This window comes from Dermochelys coriacea, chromosome 22 (assembly GCF_009764565.3).
Source record: "Dermochelys coriacea isolate rDerCor1 chromosome 22, rDerCor1.pri.v4, whole genome shotgun sequence".
Lineage (NCBI taxonomy): Eukaryota > Metazoa > Chordata > Testudines > Dermochelyidae > Dermochelys > Dermochelys coriacea.
In genome coordinates this window covers 2,627,236-2,647,401 of record NC_050089.1, presented here as the reverse complement: position 1 = coordinate 2,647,401, position 20,166 = coordinate 2,627,236, and the positions used below count along the sequence as shown (strand labels likewise).

At 47.6% G+C, this 20,166-nt stretch overlaps 1 long non-coding RNA gene across 1 annotated transcript; it reads right to left on the bottom strand.

Annotated features, from left to right (window-relative positions):
* Positions 1 to 956: 956 nt before the first annotated feature.
* LOC119846758 lies at positions 957 to 19,903 on the bottom strand. The gene is made up of 5 exons (XR_005289976.2): positions 19,553 to 19,903; positions 7,067 to 7,163; positions 5,439 to 5,537; positions 3,607 to 3,972; positions 957 to 1,274 (listed from the first exon to the last, which is right to left on the bottom strand). It is a non-coding gene; the product is annotated as an uncharacterized LOC119846758 (long non-coding RNA).
* Between the last annotated feature and the right edge of the window lie 263 nt (positions 19,904 to 20,166).

Sequence of the window (20,166 nt, the reverse complement as noted above, 5' to 3'; positions counted from 1 at the left end):
ACCAGCCCCACGAGCTGGAATCTGTTCCCAAGCCAGCCCCTGTGGCATTTTGGAGTCTGGTTTTCTTTTGAACTGGGAGGACTCCAGTTGGGAAGCTCACAGCGCAGCCCTGCAGTGTAACTAGGAAGCTCCGGCTGGAGTTAAAACAATGGCCTGGCTTAGTGAAGACTTTTGATGGATGGGGATCCCTTGGGAGATAGATGCTCAGGGGCGAGGGGGCTAGGGTCAGTGCTGACAGCCAGGAAGCCACCTGTGCTGGCTGCACCCAGGCCGCTGAACCTAATTCCAGACTCCTGCAGGGTTTGCTGTGGGCGGGTGGGTCCGGAGGCTGTGGCTGGAGACCCTGCTTCCCATCTGGTTTTCCTTTACAATAGTGGCCGAGCGGGAACCTGGAGCGGAAGAGCAAACATGAGATGAGGGAGGGAATCCGCTCCGACCCTCAGTATGAGGGCAGGTGTCAGAGAAGGACATCAGCTCACCAACATCTCCATTCGTCCCCCCTTGTAGGCCTCCAGGGGAAACAAGGGCAAGTTAGTGTGGACTGCAACTGTTTTCCTCCTCCGGGCTGAGGGAAGTCCCTGAAGGACCCATGCTATCCAGAGGTAAGTGGGGCTGGGCAGCAGGAACAGATGCAAGGGGCACCTGTAACAGGGCTGACACCCTACCTTGTTAGCAGGTGTTGATCCTGCCGGGAAAGAACTAAAGCTGGTTTTGCTGCCTCATTGGAGGTAGTGATGTATTAACCCCACATTGACGTTCAGAGAGATGGGAGTGGCTTTCTGGGGAGAGAGGATCTAGGGGGTGGGCTAAGCAGTGCTGAGGGAGGAACCCTAGGATGAGCCCAGCCTCGGGAGAAGGTTGAGCTGCGCTTAGTGTTCTATTATTGTTGTTTTCTGTGTTAATAAAGCTAAACCGTAGAACTATGGCACATAATGGCTCTGTCACTGACTCCCTCCATGACTTTGACTGGTTGTTCCCCTTCTCAGTGCCTCAGTTTTTTCCATCTGTAATATGGGGATCAAGCCCACCTCACAGGGCTGGTAAGTGCTGCGATTGCTGATGCTCATGAAGCGCTTGGAGATCTCTAGATGGATGGGTTGGTAAGTCTAGTTTGTCACGTCACCTTGTTTACGATCACATAACTGACTGGCTTGTGAGGGCTGCGGGTGAGGGCCAGATCGTGTGACTGCTGAGCGTTTCCTGGGCGTGACGAACGCCTTTGTTTCCGGGGGTTTTCAGTCAAAGCTGAAGGCTTTTCTTTGATCTCGCCTTGTCTAATATAAGCACAGAGCACAGGTATATCGACCACCATCACCACCAAAAACCCCACCCAGACAAGACACTCCACTCCACACGCTTTTCCCTCTGGGGAGAGGATGGGAGAACAAACACCGCGTCACAGCTGTGTGGTCACATTGTGTAACGCACAACAGACAGAGGCTCAGCTAGTATAAACCCCCTCCATAGACTAGAACAGGGCAGGCACTCAGCCATTCTGGAAGGTGCTCGGCCCCTCACAAGGCCAGGCCTGAGGGAGAACGCACCCCTGGGCACCCCTCAATCCCCCCCTGCAGTGGTGCATAGCCCTGGGTGCAAGGGAGCAGCTCAGGAGGGTCTTGGCTGGTATTTGGCCGGGGGCTGGATCCAGAACACCCAGGCTGTTTGCTGTCAGCAGAATCGTGTGCAGGCCCCAGGCAAGCGGGGGAGGCAGCCTTGGCTCCAGGCCTGAAGCTGATGGCAAAGCTCCAGCCTCCCGCTACCAGTACCTGCGTCTGCTCTCGCCTTCTTCCGAAGCAGCCAAGAGGCAGCGGGGGAGGGCTGGCAGGTCAGAGCCCTGCACGACACAGCCAGGTGTGGGCTCCCAGCTTCCTAACCCCCTTCCCCTGCGCAATGGGCTTGGGGAAGCAGCCCCCTGCCAGGGGAGCCGTGCTGCCTTGAAGCCCTGACTGTTGGTGTAGGGATCCCAGCTCCCTGACTGTTGGTATCTCCCCCTCTCCCAAGTGGGGCCCCGTTCTTGGGCTTGGCTAGTCCCTGCTCCAGCTCCAGAGCTCCAGTCAGGACTCAGGCTCCATTGAATGCAGATTGAGACTTCCTAGTACAGCTCCTGCATGGAAACCTGGGGCCTCACTGCCCTCGTGGGAGCCCTGTCCATACCCCTCTCCAGTCCCCCCCATCACCCTCTCCCCCACAGGACTCCACACACCCTTCCCCTCCCCTTTCTCCCTCACCTGCCTGTGCCCCTGCCTTCAAGGTGTCCCCCAATCCACCCCCTGTCCCAGCCATGTCTCCCTCTCCTTGCCCCTGTGCCCCACCCTGCTCCCCCTCTATGCCCAATGCATGTCCCCGGGTCCTGCTCCTCTGGGATCCCCTCACTTCCTGCCCAGCCCTTCCCCTCATCCCGGCATGGCTCTCACCCCGTCCCCGAGGGTGTCATGGAAATGTTCCTCCCTACCTGTCATGGGAACCTTGGCACAGAGTGTACCGCACGGTAGGGCAGGGAGCGGCTCCCCTGTGCTGTGCCAGCCTGCCCGGGCCGCTACCCTGCGAGAGGCTGCAGCTCAGTGTTGTGAGAGCCAGGCCGGAGTGGGCAAAGTGCCGCAGACAGTGGGATTTGCACACATCAAAGCCACCGACAAGGGGCCTGCCATCTATTTGTCAGCCTGAGTTTAGAGATGAGCCAACCCAAGCACCATTGTCCTGCCTTAATCTAGCCCTGAAAGGGCTACTTTCAATATCTGCAACGCTTTCCCCTGCATCTGTAACTCAGCGCGGGGTCTCCAGCTGTGTAGCCAATGGGGCTGTCACAGCTGTTAGTAGCCGGGCCACTTCTGGGGGTCCCCCCCATGGAAAGACAGGCTGGCGGGGGGGGTTCACACTCAGCAATCTGGCAGGGCCCAGCCGCACACACAGTGCACCGATCTGCTGCCTTCTTCGCTTGTGGGTGGCTCTGAATGGCGGGTGCCCTCACCCAGGCTCTGGGACACCTTCACCAGGCCCAGCCAGGGAGACGAATGCCACCGGCCTACAAGAGCAGCTGACTCAGAGGCCTCATCCCTTCTGCAGCCTGGCTGTGCCGGGGCACTGGGTGGTGGCCTGAGAACACCCCATGCGTGACACAGCTTCCTTGGCCCTGGCCCTATCGCCGACACACTTCGATGTCGATGGCACCAGCCAGGCGAAAGGCCTACGAAATAGCCATGGAAAGGCAGGAGCAGGGTCTCAGTGGCTGTGTGCCACCGACATCAAACAAACGTTCTACACCAGCTCAGAATCCAGCCGCAGGGCTTCCGCATGGTTCAGTGACCCGGTTCACAGCTCCCCATGCAACCCAGTTTGGTTTTGCAATGGATGGGGCCACCCTGGGTGATAATGCAGATGGGCACAGGCATGTATCAAGAGGCACCAGCATGGGCGATATGCAGTGCCCGCTCCAAAGAGGTGAGTGCCAACCAGGGAATGGGGGGGGGGACTTTCTGTCTCGGGCGGCTCCTGAGGTTGGAGAGGGTGGGTCAGAACAATTCTGGGACAGGGCTGGGGATTTTTGTCTGTTTTTCTGTTATTTATTAAAGGCATTTCTAAGCTGCTGCACCAGGGTGCTCCGCTCACTGCTGGACGGCGCCTCCTCCTGGCAGTTCTGGGGATTAGCTCTGTGAGGCTGATGCCCCTTCCTGCGGCTGCACTTCGCCCCCTGCCTCTCTCTGTCTGTCTGCAGCCCCTCTCTGGCTCCAGGAGCTGCTGCTGCCTCTTCGCAACTCAGTCCTCCAGCCAGCTCACTCAGCAGCTTCTCTCCCAGGGGTGTCTTCCAAAGTCTCTTGTCCCAGAAAGCGTCAGGCAGTCCTCACACCCGCTGCCCTATGCCACTGCAGCAGTGACTCCGGGGGTCTTCATATCCACTGTCCTTAACAACACCACCGTGCAGTGCTTCGTAGGGGACCCAGACCCACTCTCTACTCTGGGTTCTGCTCCAGGGCCCTGCAGGGAATAGTCAAGGTCTAACCCCATTTACTGCTCCTTCCTACCATGCTGCTTCTCCCCTTCCTCCTCCCTTACCTCAGGGACAGGGACTGCAAGCTGCCTCTCTGCCCCTGCCCCAGGCTAGCTCCAGCCTCTAGGCTTTCTGCCTGTTCCCTCACAGGTGAGCTTCTTTCTAATCAAGGCTCTCCACACAGTCAAAATCTGCCTCGTTTGCCACTGAACTGGCTGATTGGGCCCACTTGGTCTAATTCAGCTCTTGCAGGGCCGGTGTGGGGAGTACGCCCCATCAACGTTGCCCATCACAGTGGTATCTAGGTACATAATAGGCAGCTCAGACTGAGGTTAAACTAGTTCTCAGGTATCGGGAGCCAGCATCCCGTGTCCCCCACTCTGCACCACGATGTCATGTGGGTAGAAATCAGGGGGCACTGACAGCAGCCTACATATCAACAAAAAAATCAATCAAAAAAAACAGAGCAAGGGCTCAGGGGAAAGCCTGGATAAAGCAGCACCTCTGATGCTTTCTGAATGGGATCTGGGTCAGAGCTGGGGTGAATTCTTGGTGGTAGGGAATTCTTGGAAGCCAGGGCCTCTTCCTATAGTCCCAGCCACTAGCCCATCAGGTTATATATTCTCTGCCACCATGATGACTGGGAAACATTTTCAAAGTGTTGCATGACTCCTGTTGGAAATGGCAGAGGGGGCCAGACTATGGGGGAGGTGACCCCTGCTTTGAAAATAAAGGGGGACAATGCTTGCAAGTGGCTGCGCTAGGGGACCACCCACCTACCCATAGACCCCTGCTCTGTGATGCCCAGGGTAGTAGAGAGTGAGGGTATAACAACATCAAAGGAGCCACAACCAGGGCAGGTTGTCAGATGAGATTTGTCCTGCATTTTGGGGGGCCCCCTGTTGTTGGGGACCCCATGCCGCTACATGGTTTGTTTTATGGTAAATCTGCTCCTGCACAACTCTACAGACCAATGTTCTTTTCCTCTGGTCTCTGACCAGAGTCAATATTGGATGGTTCAGAGGAAGATACAACTCCCCTCCCCCATTATGCACTGGGAGTTTGGGGTGGGGAGGTGTCTTCCTGACTTCAGCTGGTGATTGGCTTGTGGCCTGGAGCAGGAGCATTAATCTTTTTGTTTTCAATGGGTGGGAGTTACACATGCAACCTACGGTGCATCAGCAATCCATTGCACAGGTGCCAGTGCTGGGCCGGGATCTATATGTAGCTGAATGTCACCCATGCAGGGGGAGATTGGAAATCAAGAGACAGACCAAACAAAAAACTCCAAATCCTACTATCTGTTTGCAGTGTTGTTGCAGCCATGTTGGTTCCAGGATATTCAAGAGACATCAGAGGTAATATCTGAATAGAAGATATTACCTCACCCACCTTGTCTCTCTAGAACATCATATAGTCATTTTTAAAAAGTGTCTTGATCTTTTTGACCAACCTGATGATTTTGGGGAACTCCCCATGATTGTTGAGGTCTTGAGGCGGGCCGTCCTGGGAGTAGCTGGTGTCCTGAGCTGAACGTTCGCAAGCCACTGTCCTGGTGGAGAGAGGAAGAGCTACAGAAGAGACAAATGGGCAGGAGGGCAAATTGTGTCTGGGGAGCCAGAGACAGAAGAGCTAGAGTTGGGCAAATTTTTTAGACTGAAACTTTTTTCTTGGGGGTGAAAAATGCAGATTCGGTCAACCAAAACTTTGAGCAAATGTGTGTCGCATTTGCTAAGTTGTTTCTATTAGAAAAAAGAAATCTGAAGGAAAAAAAAATGGAAAGATTTGGATTTTTTTTTAATTCAAAATAATTTTGGTTTTGAAATGTCATTCAATTTTATTTAAAAAATTAAAAACCAGAACGAATCCTGAGACCAAAATGAAATGTTTTGACCCCAAATGAAGTTATTAATGATTTTTTGTTTTTGTTTTTTTTTCCAGAAGTGCCAGTGAGTTGAAAAATCAGTTATTTGCTCAGCTCTAGCAGGCCCTGGTCTAGACGAGGATTTAAGGTGGGTATTAGTGTCTCTCAGCTAAAACATCTGATCAGTCTAGTGCAGACAAAGCCGCTGCCTTGAACACATGCCGAGCTGGTCATGCTAAAGCCAAGTGTCCACCCACCCAGGTGGCTAACATGTCTTAACGTCCCACCATCAAACCCTAGTCTAGACAAGGCTGGGGCGGGGCTGGAGCAGGGTGCTATGGTGTTGCAAACACTCCACCATGATCCCTTGCTGCACGGGCCTTTGTGCCGAGGAGCCCACTTGCCAAGCGAGTGCTGAGCTGAGATGCTGGCTGTTTGTCTGTGGAGTAAACATTTCTCCTTCCCCAGAGCCCAGAGATGCTTTCATTGTTTTTCCGTCATAAACAAGAAGGCCGAGGCTTCACCGCAATGTTTATTTGACTTGTCTCCTGTGCTGCACTGAGAGTTGTCTCTCCAGGGTCATTAGGAAGGGGAGGGAGCGTCCAGGGGGGTTGCTCCCTTGGGGCATGCTCCCTGCTACAGCCTTTCACCTGGAAAGCTCCTCCTGCCATCATCTCATAGACCACAGATAAATGCGGTGTCGCAAACACCCCGGCTCAGGGAGGAGCTGTGCTCTGAACCCATGGAAATGGGAACCGCCAAGAGAACACAATGTATTAGTGCATAAAAGCCTGGAGCAGAGAAAACTCAGTAATATGGTAGTGCTGGTGGCGTGGACCACTAGTATCAGCTGAGACTCTCAACTGGCTTTGGAAATGAAGGAGTTTATTCTCACAGCAAGGGATTATCACCCCCTTTTACAGAGAGAAAAACTGAGGCACAGAGAGAGATGCCTAAATTACTCAACAAATCATGTAGGGTCTAGATCCTCAATCCAAGACCCCACTGTGCTAGGCTGTATACATCTATTTAGTAAGAGAGACAGTCCCTGCCCCCCAGAGTTTACAATCCAAACAGACAAGACAGAGCAGGAGTGAGAGTAAAGAATTATGTTCCAAATGGGGAACTGAGGCATTGAGATGAAGGGACAATTGGCCACAGTCATGCAGAGCCAGGAAGTGAACTGAGATTTCCTAAATCCCAGGAGAGAGCCTTACCCAGAAGAACTTGCTTCCTCCTCGAATGCAGGAGTCTTGAAGCCTCATCCTTTCTCCAGCTCTTTCTATCAGTCAGTTAATGTGAAAGGGAACTTGCCTAAGGATAAAATTTTCAAACATGCTAAAGTGACTTAGGAGCATAACTTCACATTTTCAAAAGTGATTTAGGCACATAGGCTCTATATGGTATTTAGGTGCTTAACTCCCACAGGAACCAGTGTTCTATTGACTTCCATCAAGACTTTGACCCTTGGGTCACTTTTGAAAATGGAACTTAGGTGCCTAAATCACTAAAGCACTTTTGAAATGGTCACCTTAAGTCCCATTTGTAAAGGATCAGCACAATCCTGTGAAATGCCTTTGACCTAACGCTGTGTCACTTACAGTGCACAGAGGCTACCATTAAAATCCAGGCTTTGCCCACAGGGGGGGTCTGAGATATGCTGTTCCAAGGATAGGAGATAACTGCTCGCTGTGTGGCTTGTCTGTTGGCAAACGCTCACTTTTTCACAGTATGTCCCAGTGCAGCAGCATGTAGGTGTGGTTTGTTATTTGTAGAGCGCTGACAATGTGATCAACCCTGCACATAGCATAGAGGCATGATCCCAGTCCTGCAGTGCTTACAGTGAAGGGCCCAATCTTGCAGTCACAGTGAGGTGCACTGTTCACAATGGGGTAAAACTCCTGCCTGGGCAGAGGGCCAGTACAAGTCTATGCAGCCTGGAGGGCTCGTGTAGTCTAAAGCTGTACCTAAGCCTTGCCGATAGCTCATTGAATAGCACATGTTGGCAAGGACGGGCCTCCGCAGAGAACCAGTGAAATCCAGAAGCCTCAGGAGGGCTGATCCTAGAATGGCCAAGCACATTTTATAAAATACATACATCATTAGCAGAGTAGGTCTGTATTTCACACAGTCTGTCTGTGCAAGAGGGCAGTGTAATTCCCAGTGGACATGCAAAGCTGTCCCTTTCTGCTCACTCAGCATTGGGGAGTGGTGCACTGGTTAGCGTTTGTTATGAGCAGCAGGGAGTTATGCTCACTTAGGGTGAATTCCCCTGTTGTGCACAGGGGTCAATGCCAGGCCTGCACGTCACGTACATCCCACTTGAGCCTTTATGCAGGTCTTTGTTTGCGGGGGAATTTTGCCCGTAAACTCCTGGGAAGTTGTGAACAGCAGAAAACTATTGGCTTCCCCAGAGGAGAATCCAGGTGAAAGAACAGTAACTCTGTCCCTACTGTAGATAGCTCCATGGCCTCTGATCCCTGGGGTCATTCCACTGGCATGCCCTGATGGCAACCTCTTTTTAGGAGGTTCCATTCAGATAGGCACCGAACAGCCCAGATGTTTCTCCAGAGCTCTTGGTTTGGCAAATCTGATCCAGAAACCTCAGAAGAACAAGCTCATTCCTGAGATTTCCAGCCCTTCCTGCTTGTGGTCATAGGAAAAGATCACTTAGTGGTTAGGGTGTTAGCTCGGGACATGGGAGAGCTTCCCCAGATTCCTTGGGCTACTCAGCCCCTATGTGTGTTCAATGGAGACAAAGCGCTGCTTTTCCGTAGAGGGGCGCCATGCGGAAAAAAGCAGGAAAGATGGTCAGGTGCTCAGATCCTTTGGTAATGGGGGGCTAGAGAAGCGTCTTAGATAGAAATGCCACAAGATGATGATCTAGGCACTTTTGCTTCTGAAGGAAGCCTCTGGCAGCCACTCAGCAAAAATGGAAAATAACGAGCGGGGGGAATATTCATGTTTGACATCACCAGTTTCATAGATTGGTAGATTCCCAGGCCAGAAGAGACTACCATGATCATCTAGTCTGACCCCAAGTATGCACATACTTATAGACCTTCTCCAAAATGATTCCTAGGGCAGAGCTTTTCAAAAAACATCCAAGCTCGATTCAAAATTGTCAGTGATGAAGAAACTCTAACCCTAATACATGGTCCTGTCATGAGTGCAGGGGACTGGATTAGATGGCCTCTCAAGGTCCCTTCCAGGCCTATGATTCTATAAGCAGTTCCAATGGGTAATTACTCTCACTGTCAAAAATTTACATCTTATTTCCTGTCTGAATTTGTCTAGCTTCAACTTCCAGCCATTGGATCATGCTAGACCCTGCTAGACAGAAGAGCCCATTATTAAATATTTGTTCTCCATGCAGCTACTTATAGACTGTGATCAAGTCACCCCTTCACCTTCTCTTTGTCAAGCTAAGCAGATTGAGCTCCTTGACTCAATCACTATAAGGCAGGTTTTCTAATCCTTTAATCATTCCCATGGCTCTTCTCTGAACCCTCCCCAACTGACCAACAGCCTTCTTGTATTTGAGTTTGAGTTCAGTTTTCAGAGATGAATGTGGAGGACATGATTGATCTGACCGCAGCCATGTGGCCCCTGCCAGTGCCTTAGGGTTTGGTGATGTATTGGGATTGTGAAGAACTTGAGGTGTGTATTTTACTCACTGAGGGGAGGTAGGATTTAGGGGCAAGTGACAGCAGGGGATGGGATGTGAGGGGATTAAGGTATGGCTCAGACAGAGCCCTTAACTGGACATTACCTGGCTGTGATGGGTATGTGGGGTGGGGAGTGTGATCCCTTTGGATCAGCCTTAAGTTATAAAGCTCTTTGTTTGTTGGGATAATAATATGACTAGCACTGGGCATGGATCTGGTCCAAAGCCCAGAGAAATCAATGCAAAGACTCACATGGATCCAGTGGGCTTTGGATCAGATCCATGAAGACAAGGCCACCCTGCATGTCCCTGTATCCATGTCCTTGCATGTTTAGCCCCCATAAACTGTGTGTCGTGGTTCCGGAACTGAGGATCGCCTCATGTCCTGCAGCTTTAAATTCAGTGCTCAGCATTTCTTTAACCCAATTGTTTGTGGTGGCCGTGGTTAGTCTTGGCTTTGGTTTCTTGGAGAGCAAAGTTATTTGCTTTAGAGCTCATAGTTGTCTCTCTCTGTGTTTGGTACTTGGAACGCCGGCTCCTTCACAGGCTGCTTCTCCATCCAATATTCCCGCTGGAACTTTCCAGTGTTATTTCAAGATCAGCAGCGCATTTGGCGCACAGAACAATGGCTCTATTAATATGCTTGTTTATGTTACAAGAATTTGTTTGAAAGGATTTTGGTGTATTTTAAAATTTACAAGAAAAACTTTCTGATCCGCCAGGTCCCCTGGTGATTGAAATAAAACCTCTGACTTTATTATACAGCAAGAAACAAAAGCGTTCACAGATGGCAACGGGGCACTCTTCTCACTGTGGGCATGAGTTCGGGGTGCTTTTGTGCATGGGATTAGAAGTATGAGTTGCAAACACCTACCTGGGTTAGCAATGACCTTGCTGCCAATAGTGCTGATACACACCTTCCAATGTGATCGTGGGCCTTGACCACATAAAATCTTGCACCAATTTCATTTCACTCCATCAGTTAAGTGGATGCAATGTGGACATGTGTCTTTCAGTTTAAATGAGGCTTATCTAATGCGGTTTTGGGAGGCATCAGGAGAGGCATTTCCAGTAGGGATAAGGAGGTTTTAGTACCATTATACAAGGCACTGGTGAGACCTCACCTAGAATATTGTGTGCAGTTCTGGTCTCCCATGTTTAAAAAGGATGAATTCAAACTGGAACAGGTACAGAGAAGGGCTACTAGGATGATCCGAGGAATGGAAAACTTGTCTTATGAAAGGAGACTTAAGGAGCTTGGCTTGTTTAGCCTAACTAAAAGAAGGTTGAGGGGAGATATGATTGCTCTCTATAAATATATCAGAGGGATAAATACAGGAGAGGGAGAGGAATTATTTAAGCTCAGCACCACTGTGGACACAAGAATAAATGGGTATAAGCTGGCCACCAGGAAGTTTAGACTTGAAATTAGATGAAGGTTTCTAACATCAGAGGAGTGAGGTTTTGGAATAGCCTTCCCAGGGAAGCAGTGGGGGGCAAAAGATCTATCTGGTTTTAAGATTCTACTCAATAAGTTTATGGAGGAGATGGTATGATGGGATAATGTGATTTTGGTAAGTAATTGATCTTTAAATATTCAGGGTAAATAGGACTAATCCCTTGAAATGGGATATTAGATGGATGGGATCCGAGTTACCCAGGAAAGAATTTTCTGTAGTATCTGGCTGGTGAATCTTGCCCATATGCTCAGGGTTTAGCTGATCGCCATATTTGGGGTCGGGAAGGAATTTTCGTCCAGGGCAGATTGGAGAGGCCCTGGAGGTTTTTCGCCTTCCTCTGTAGCATGGGGCATGGGTGACTTGAGGGAGGCTTCTCTGCTCCTTGAAGTCTTTAAACCATGATTTGAGGACTTCAATAGCTCAGACATAGGTGAGGTTTTTCATAGGAGTGGGGGGGTGAGATTCTGTGGCCTGCGCTGTGCAGGAGGTCGGACTAGATGATCAGAATGGTCCCTTCTGACCTTAGTATCTATGAATCTAAGGTGGTTTAGTGGATCTTGATTAGGAACGGTTTGAGACCAACCAAAATGAACCACTCCAAAAGAAAAGTGTTCACAAAGGGGTTTGCAGCAGTTTAGTCTAAATCACCGTAAAAACTGATTTAAGTTAAACCCATGCAACTGTCTCATATAGACAAGACCACAGCCTTTAGCACCTGTTTAACTAAACAGGTTTAAAGCCCTAACATGAAGCTGGTGTCACTGAGCGTGTGGACATAGATAGCCCTTTAACTATGTCTACACTGGGAAAAAAAACCCTGCATCAGCAAGTCTCAGAACCCAGGTCTACAGACTTAGGTTCATGGGGCTTGCACTACAGCGCTAAAAATAGCCATGTAGACATTCTGGCTGGAGCTCAGGCTCTGAAGCCCAGGGAAGGAGGTGGGCTTCAGAGCCCGAGCCACAACGTTTACCCAGCTATTTTTAGCACTGCAGCACGAGATACGTGAACCTGAGTCTGTCGAGCTGGGCTGGCTGCTGTGGGGTTCTTTTCACAGTGTAGACATACTCTCTGAAGCATCTGTGCAGAGTTCCTTGCAGAAGACGGGAAACCCATTGCTCTGGTCTTGGCGTCTCCCACTAGTGGGGACATGTGACATTGTCCCAGCACTAGCCCAGATAAAAGCCTGTGGGGCGTTTTTATATTTCTACAGCCTGGGCTCAACCCATCTCTTTTGGCCTTTCCCTGGCTCCCAGTGTATCATCATCTGGATTACAGGAGCGCAAAGAGGGCCCACTTGAGATCAGGGCTCCGATAAACTAGATGCTGTACATACTTACAAAGTCCCTGCCCCAGGGAGATTGCAGGACAAAGGCAATACAGTTACCCCATTTGATAGCTGGGGACTGAGGCTGAGAAAGATGAAGTATTTGCCCAGGCTCACACAGGAAGTCTGTGGGAAAGCCTTGGTCTGAACCTAGACCTCCTGAGTCCCAGTTCAGTGCCCTGGTCACAAGGCCATCATAAGAATTAAAAAAAAAAAAAAAAAAAAAAACCCACCCTACATTTTGGTCCTTTGGCTTTGATGTCTGGCTTTTCAGCTTTCGGGGTCATGTTTGAAAATTGTTCTCTGCACCAAACGAACACCAAGATTCTCACCAAATCACTTGTCCTCAGGAGCTGTGGCTTTAAGAAAAACATCCGATGCCACAAGACTCTCAAAGAAATTGTGAGAGTTGGCAGCCCGGGAGATGGCTCTGTGGTGACGAGGTCAGATAGTCATTACAAGCAAGAACCATGTTTTAATTCACTTAACTGTATGTTGATTTATAACTGAACACTGAACTCAATTAAAAACTCTCCTTTTTATAAGCCACATTGGAGTAATTCCTGGGTTTCTCAGCTGGACAGCAGGGAAGCCGTCTCTGGAGGTTGGCTTGCGAACAAGCTCTAGTTTGTTTGTTTGGTTTTTGTTTTTAAAAGGGAAGTATTATTTGGAGTTTGCATTCGGATACTTAAAGGTACCAAGCACTATATGTATGTTTGTGTGTGTTTACATACACACACTCCTCGGGATGTGTGGCTACTCCTGCAGGGTTATACACAGGTTGCAAGCATGAAATTCACACTTGGGGAGCAGCCAGCCAGCATAGGCCTGGGGGCTGCCTTAGCCCCATTATGAGAGCTGTAAGTGGCACATGGAGCTTTTGTGGGCTCCCCTACACAATGGGGAATTTCATCCCAACAACGGAGAGACTCGCGCAATGTATTCCCACTAGCCGACATTCACCTCTCTGCTGGCCTTCTTCACTGTGCTACTAAAAAGATGGTCTTGTGTTTAAGGCGCTGGAGGGCTGGTTTCTCATCCTAACTCTGTGTCAGACTCCCATTGTGGCCGTGGCAGGTAACTTAATCTCGCCCTGCCTCAGTTTCCCTGAGGATATGGGGATAATAATTCTTCTCTAAATTCATCCACAGGTGTGAGTTGCTCGGATACTATGGCGACTGGAGCTCTATAAGAAGGTAGATAGCAATGACTAGAATTGGTCAAAACGACACTTTTTTTTATTGTGGCTCAATATGGTTTTTTAACCATTTCTATTCCAAATATATTGAAAACTTTTAAAGGTTTTAATAAAACATTTCTTAATGAGTTTGTTTGCTTACACATTTTTCATTTTGTTTTGGTAGGAAAATTCCATTTTCTCTTATTTGTCAACTCCTCCACGGCCCCATTTTTTGCCCTCTCGAGGACAAGATGGAGGGCGGGGAATGTGGAGAGGGGAGCTAAAAAGCAAGGCAGAGTTGGGGGGGGGGGGGAAACAGAGGGACTTTCACTTTTTTAATTTCTCCATTGTGTGTTGCTTATTCTCAAAAGCGACAGTTAAAATGTGAGAAAAAAGAAGTGTTACACTTTTCACAGTAAGTGATACTTTTCACTTTTAAAAGTGTTCTTTTCTCTCCCTTTTTAACTTTCCGTGACTAATCCAGTTGATAAATGTGGATGGAGGAGAGTAAATAACAGAGAGAAGGTGGGCATTTCCTACCGGTTTGAAATGCAAAACTGAAAAATGTCAAGCTATGGTCCCTACATTTTTCTTTTTTTTTTTTTTTGTAAAATGTCTTCAGAACGGAGTGTTTTTCACGTAAAATTTTGTCTTTGACTAAACCACATTTTGAGAAGGAAAAGAAAAGCTTTTAACTGACCACGTTTTGAGCAGCTCCAGCAATGACATTCCGTCTACTTAGCTTACTTCTGCAGAGCCAGGCCATGAAAAGGTTGTTCTGCAGTTCCTGCCCTAAAAGAGTTTTTTGTACTGTTAGCTGTTCTTTTCCACCCCGGAGACGGCTGCATTTCAGGTGTGTCCATATTGAGTCCTAGAGAACATAAGGTACAAAGTCTTTGGGGATCATTTTGGGTGAGAGCCATTGGAGGGGTCAAAGACCAACTATAAAAAGAGTAATGAACAAAAATCTGGTGTTTTTTCCAAAACGTTTGTAGCTCAGAGAGATTTTTGCTGCTGTGTTTCTGGATCCCATTTTATCCTCCCAGTTCAGAGCCGGTCATGTTTATTGCTGTGTTTTTATCCAAGAGAGCGGGTGGAAGCCTCCTACACGAGATAGATCAGTTGAGGTCATTCTGGGAATGCATGAGGTTATGTAGGAAAGTATTCAGTTCAAATCAAAAGGAAAACAGGAGGTGGATGGAGCAGCCTCTCTCTCAGGACTATCACCAGGAAGGCTTATTCAGGGCAAACGATAAACCACCTTGTCTGAAAAGATCAAATGCACTCTACAAATGTTCCCTCTGGAGACTTCCACTCATGCTGTGCTCCCCTGTTACCTTATCTGCCTTTGGAAACTTCCGAGACATGAGCTGAGCTCTGCAAAACAGTCAAACCTTTGAGTATTTCTGTGTCACAGCCTTATTTTGCAATTGCAAAAATCTGTTCTTTGGAGTTTGATGGAGGAGGCAGCACACTCAGTCCTGTTAGATTTAGAGAATAGGGTCTGATTAAAAAGTCAGACTGGTCACTTTGTAGAACTGCAGGTATATCTTGACTGTTGCATAGGAAACACAAGCCTGGATCAGACCCCAAGTCCCTCTAACCCAGTATCCTGTCTGTGACCCCAGCAGCACCAGCGGAATGTGTAAGAACCCTGCAGTAGCAAAGGTGGGATAATCTGGTCCCCACATTAGTCTCCTCCTGATCCCTAATAGTTGCTGATTGCCTTAAGCAATGTTTAAGCAATGTTTAATATCCCTTCCAGAATTTTAGTTCTCCATCAATGATAACTCTGGATATTCTTGGTATCCATATAAATATCCAATCTTCTTACGTTCTTGTCCTCAGTGACTTCCTTTGGCAATGAGTTCCACACTTCAATTGCATGTTAAGTGAAAAACATTTTCTTTTATCCATTTTGAATTTCCCACCTTTTCATTTCACTGGGTGTCCCCTTGTTCTTGTGTTACAAGACAGGGAGAACAGAAACTCCCGATTTATCTGGTCTAAACCATTCAGGATTTTACATTATTTTATCACGTCCCATCTTTCTGGTCCCCCATCTAAAATGACAATCCCAATCTGGTTCAGCTGCACCAGCAGGGGCTAACAATGTTTCATTACAATAGTGAAGAGAAGCTGAATTCTACTTGACTGGGCCTCATGGCCCATTCAGTCTGGCACTGTTATTATCAAATATACCAGCTAGTGCCCATGAGATGTGGATGCATGTGCATCATGAACTGGAGAGAGATTCCTTACTTTCATTCAAACAATCATCAGGTGACAATGATATTCGGTCAGTGGCCTAGAGTTGGAAAGTGGACCTTCTGGTCAAAGGCTCATTACCAATCCCCTGAACCAGCCAGCCCTGATGGAGCAGGATTTATTTCCATTTTTATACTAAGAAAAAATCAGTGTGTAAGACAGCGTTTTCTGTACTAGAGAACTCTACTTAACGCATCCGCTAACCCAGCAATTCTAGCTTCCTTTGTCCATGTATGTTTGTTTGTGATCTATGTACGGGCAGATACCTGCCGGGGTGTATACCAATGCTACACACATAATCCAAGACTAGCTGCATATTTCTGCTCAAGTGCTCATTGGTGAAATAGGTAATAATGGGTTACAAGAACATTATCCAAGAAAGTGTTCATTTGGGTCAAAAAGCCAATTTTCATCACACATACACACACACACACACACACACACACACGATATTGACCACCTCTACTACCATTTTCAGATCTGACCCTCTGTTATCACTTGTTCATAACTTTGTGAAACATTCTCCTTTAGGCCTGCTATTTTCTGTACTTAATCTCTTGGTGAAGACTAATTGTTTTGGAAGATTTAATGAAAATCTGTTCAGCTATTTCATAAGTAATAAAGCATTTTCCTACTTTAAAAAAAAATACCAGAGGGTTTGTTTTTTTAAACCACACAATTCACTCAGAAACAGAGGAGTTTGACTCTTGCCAGTGATGTGTGGCCACTGTACAGTCAATCAACAATTTTTTTTAAATTGGGTGAATAATAAAAGTTATAAGTCACTTTTGAGCATGCTCAGTGGGCATTGTTTTCAGCAGAGCCTGATGAAGTTTTGTGACAATGTACATTCTCCCTGATAGACATATCACTTTAAGCTGTGTAGCGGCAAAAACAGTACCCATAATTCCTCTGTCAACAGTAGCAATGTTTGAAGCTAACATGTAGATGGCACTCATACAGACTCAGGTATTTTACTATCCCCTGAGAAGTAGGTTCAATACCATTAGGACCATTTCATTGTCAACCGGACTAAAAATATGGCGAATTTCTTTCCCCCGCCCGCCTTATAAACGAAAAACCAAGGACACTCAGTGCCAAAAACTTTGTTAATGGACCACCAAAGTTACAAGAAGGGGGAAAAGGCAGGGAATGCAAATGCTTGGCCACATAGTACATTTTGTAGAGTTTGTGGTCTGGAGCAGTTATTCACAAATAGTTTCATAGTGGGGAATTACATTTGTACAGAGATTTTCTTGTGAATATCTCATGTTCCATGCCCTAACGTATAGCATCCCTGTGGAAGCTATAGCACTGATTCAAATAGAAAAAGTAACATTAGGAGAGGATTTAATATAATTTTAGCTAGAAATAATGAGAAGCTAGCATCACATGAAGAGATAGATCTTCATGGACCACTGGCAGAGTTCCACAGATCAGTCATGGGCCACAGACCATGAGTTGTTGGCATCGAATTAACAATATAAAGAAACATATTAAGCTTCACATAGAACAGGCACAGAACAGTTAATGTTGCCAGTGACACCTGAACTTTGAATGTGGCCTTCAGGGCACACAAGTCACTTCTTGCCATATTGCTGGGCAACTGTGGAGCACTGAATTCTGCATCCCACCCTTTTGCAGCTTTACAAGAATACTTTCTAGATTTCCCATCATCGACGTGGCCAACTTTGTGATTTTACTGTGAGGCTATGAGGTGTTTTTCTTGAAGCTCCAGCTCCTGCTGTCATGTGGATGCATAAGACTCAATGTTCATTTAAAAACCACTATACATTTCTAGTCTCCCTGTCTGCGGGGAAAAGACTGAAAGGCTGCAAACACCATATAAACACCAAAATAAAGACCCAACATTTATTATTTTTTAAAACTCAAGATTTCTGAGCCAATCTTGTGACTTTGAGGGGCCTGATTCTGGAACACTTAGAGTCAGCAACCCCATGTGATAGCAAAGCTGTAAAATTCAGATCCCACTCTGGATTTCAGACACCCAGCATCAAGTGGGGTTCAGCTCTGGGGTTGTAGTGTTGCCCTGATAAAGAAAAGAAAAACTGGATCTAGATTTTAAACATTCTCAACACACAGGACTTTTAAAGGTGGGGTTTGACTCAAGCAATCTTCACTTTCAATACTGGTTTCTTTCCAAGGAGTCATCTTAACAAGGGCTTTCCCGTAGAACATCCTGACCATGCCCCTCTGTAGAAGTTCCTCTGCAGATACACCGCTATCTCGTAGTACATTTTAGTTTCTTTGCACAGATTTCTTATTAAGCCTCCCCCCAGTTTCAAAGCCTGATTTGGTGTGATAGTGGCCCTAAAGCCCCTGATTACCTTAATCCAACCCTGTGAGCAAGGAGAGGAGACAGTGAGGAAATTGGCTTCTTTTTTTTTTTTTTTTTTATTCCTGGAGGAGTTGAGTTTTTGTTTGAAGATGGTTCTTAATTTCCTGCTTTGCATGCTTCAAAGCTGGAGGCTGCCTAAGGGGGTGTGTGGGACTGTGTCCGAGGCAGTGGGAAGGGCGGGATAGGCCAGTCTTGTGGGGGAATGCCAGGGAAAGTGACAGCTGGAACTCTAAAGTGATTGCTGCTCTTCAAAGACAAGATGAGCTAAATTACTGACAAGCGGGCGTGTGCACTCCACTCCCAGAGGAGTAAATAGTTTCATTTGGCCAATGGCTTCCTGAAGAGAGGGGTGGTTACATTTGAAGAAAAGGTGACCCCGCCAAGGAAAAGTACTGGCTTGGTGATTTATTTTTTGCTGGGGGCGGGGAGAAAGTGTGGGGAGGAGTTCTTCTTGGTTTTTATGTTAGATCTATTATGAACCTCAAGTCTTCTCTTCCTTGTTTTTGCTGGAGGGCTCCTTGGAACCATGGAGGACTGGAGTTTGAGCTCTCTCCACCCTTACTGGAAGAGACAGGTGTGCTGAATCTTTAACAAAGAGATCTTTCCTCCCATCTGTGTTCTGGGTGTTTGAGTTAAATATATGCTACCCAAATCCAACTGAAAATAAAGAGCTTTGAAGAGACTGATTAAAAATCCATTCCCCAGCTAGGAGCTTGGGTTTTTGCATCCTGATGCATGCGATATCACAATCCTACCAATTCTCTAGTTACTCTCAGATGTTCCAAGAAAAACAGCAACCCAGAAAAAGCCAATGTTTGGGGAGTGAGAATCTTCATTTGTATTTCTCATGGCTGCAGGGGGCTGAAATAAACACAAGATCTGATCTCCCCACAGCATGTTCCCTGCCTTGCAGGAACTGAATCACCATGAAGAGACCAGGGCCTGGATCCTGATCTCTGTTACTTCCTCCAGACTGACAGGTGTAACACACAGATCACAATCTGGCCCCAGATCTCACTTCCTGTTGGCCATGTACATGGCTGTGAGACACTAAAAAGCCCATGAAAAAAACCTGGAACACAAACACCTGAACCACAAGCTAACCATATTTGTGTCTATATGTAGAGCTTAGCATTCCCTGAATGATTTCTTAACACACAGGACAGGCAGAGGTACACAAAACACCCATTTTGCCCCAAACCCGCACTTGCCTACCCACATGCACGTAGACACAACACCCTCACTCCCACACAAGCAAGCAAACAAACAAAAGCCCCATGACCGAAAGGAGTTGCTGCTCCAATAGGCTGGGAGGGAAGAGAGAGACAGATCACTAGCTATTGCTAATTATATTACTCAAGCTTGGCTGGTCTTTGGATGCCACACTGCTGGGGAGCAGATCAGTACATATAGACAAACTGTCCTGGTGAGTTCCTACTTACCTTACTGTCGTAATGCATCCAAACCCACTGAGGCCAGGGTACCAGGAGATCCCAGCTCAGTTGCATGTACCTCATCCTTATCTTTCTCTTTACAGGATTCTAGCTTGTGGCAGCCGGGCCATCCCAGTATCTATAGCCCAACAGGGTAAGTGTGCTTCAGGGTCTTAATTCTCCCTGTGACAGCTGCCTCTTTGGCCATCACAGAGCCTCCTAAGCTACACTTGTGAGTTGCTACAGCTTGAGTTAAAGCTCTCTAGGTAAGGATGTATCTCATATCCTCTGTAGAATGGCACAGAGAGGGCTTGTAACACACACTCTCCATGCTGCCCTCCCGAGAATACAAATCCCTGTGCTTCCCCCAACCCTCCTGGGAGAGTGGCTGCAAGTGGTAACAGCTGATAATTATCTAGCACTAAGCATTTTGGGTCAAGGTCAGTGGTATTATTATGGCAAAGTGTTTGCACCTTGGCTTGTTGATACAGATGGGGCCCCTGGAAATGGCTGAGACAAGGAGGCTCTTTCCCTGACCTTGTGTAAATTGCTGACTTTGGAGTCAGGGCAGTGCAGAGCTGACAGGATCCTTTGCCCCTTTATTCAGGCTGCTTCAGGAGTGC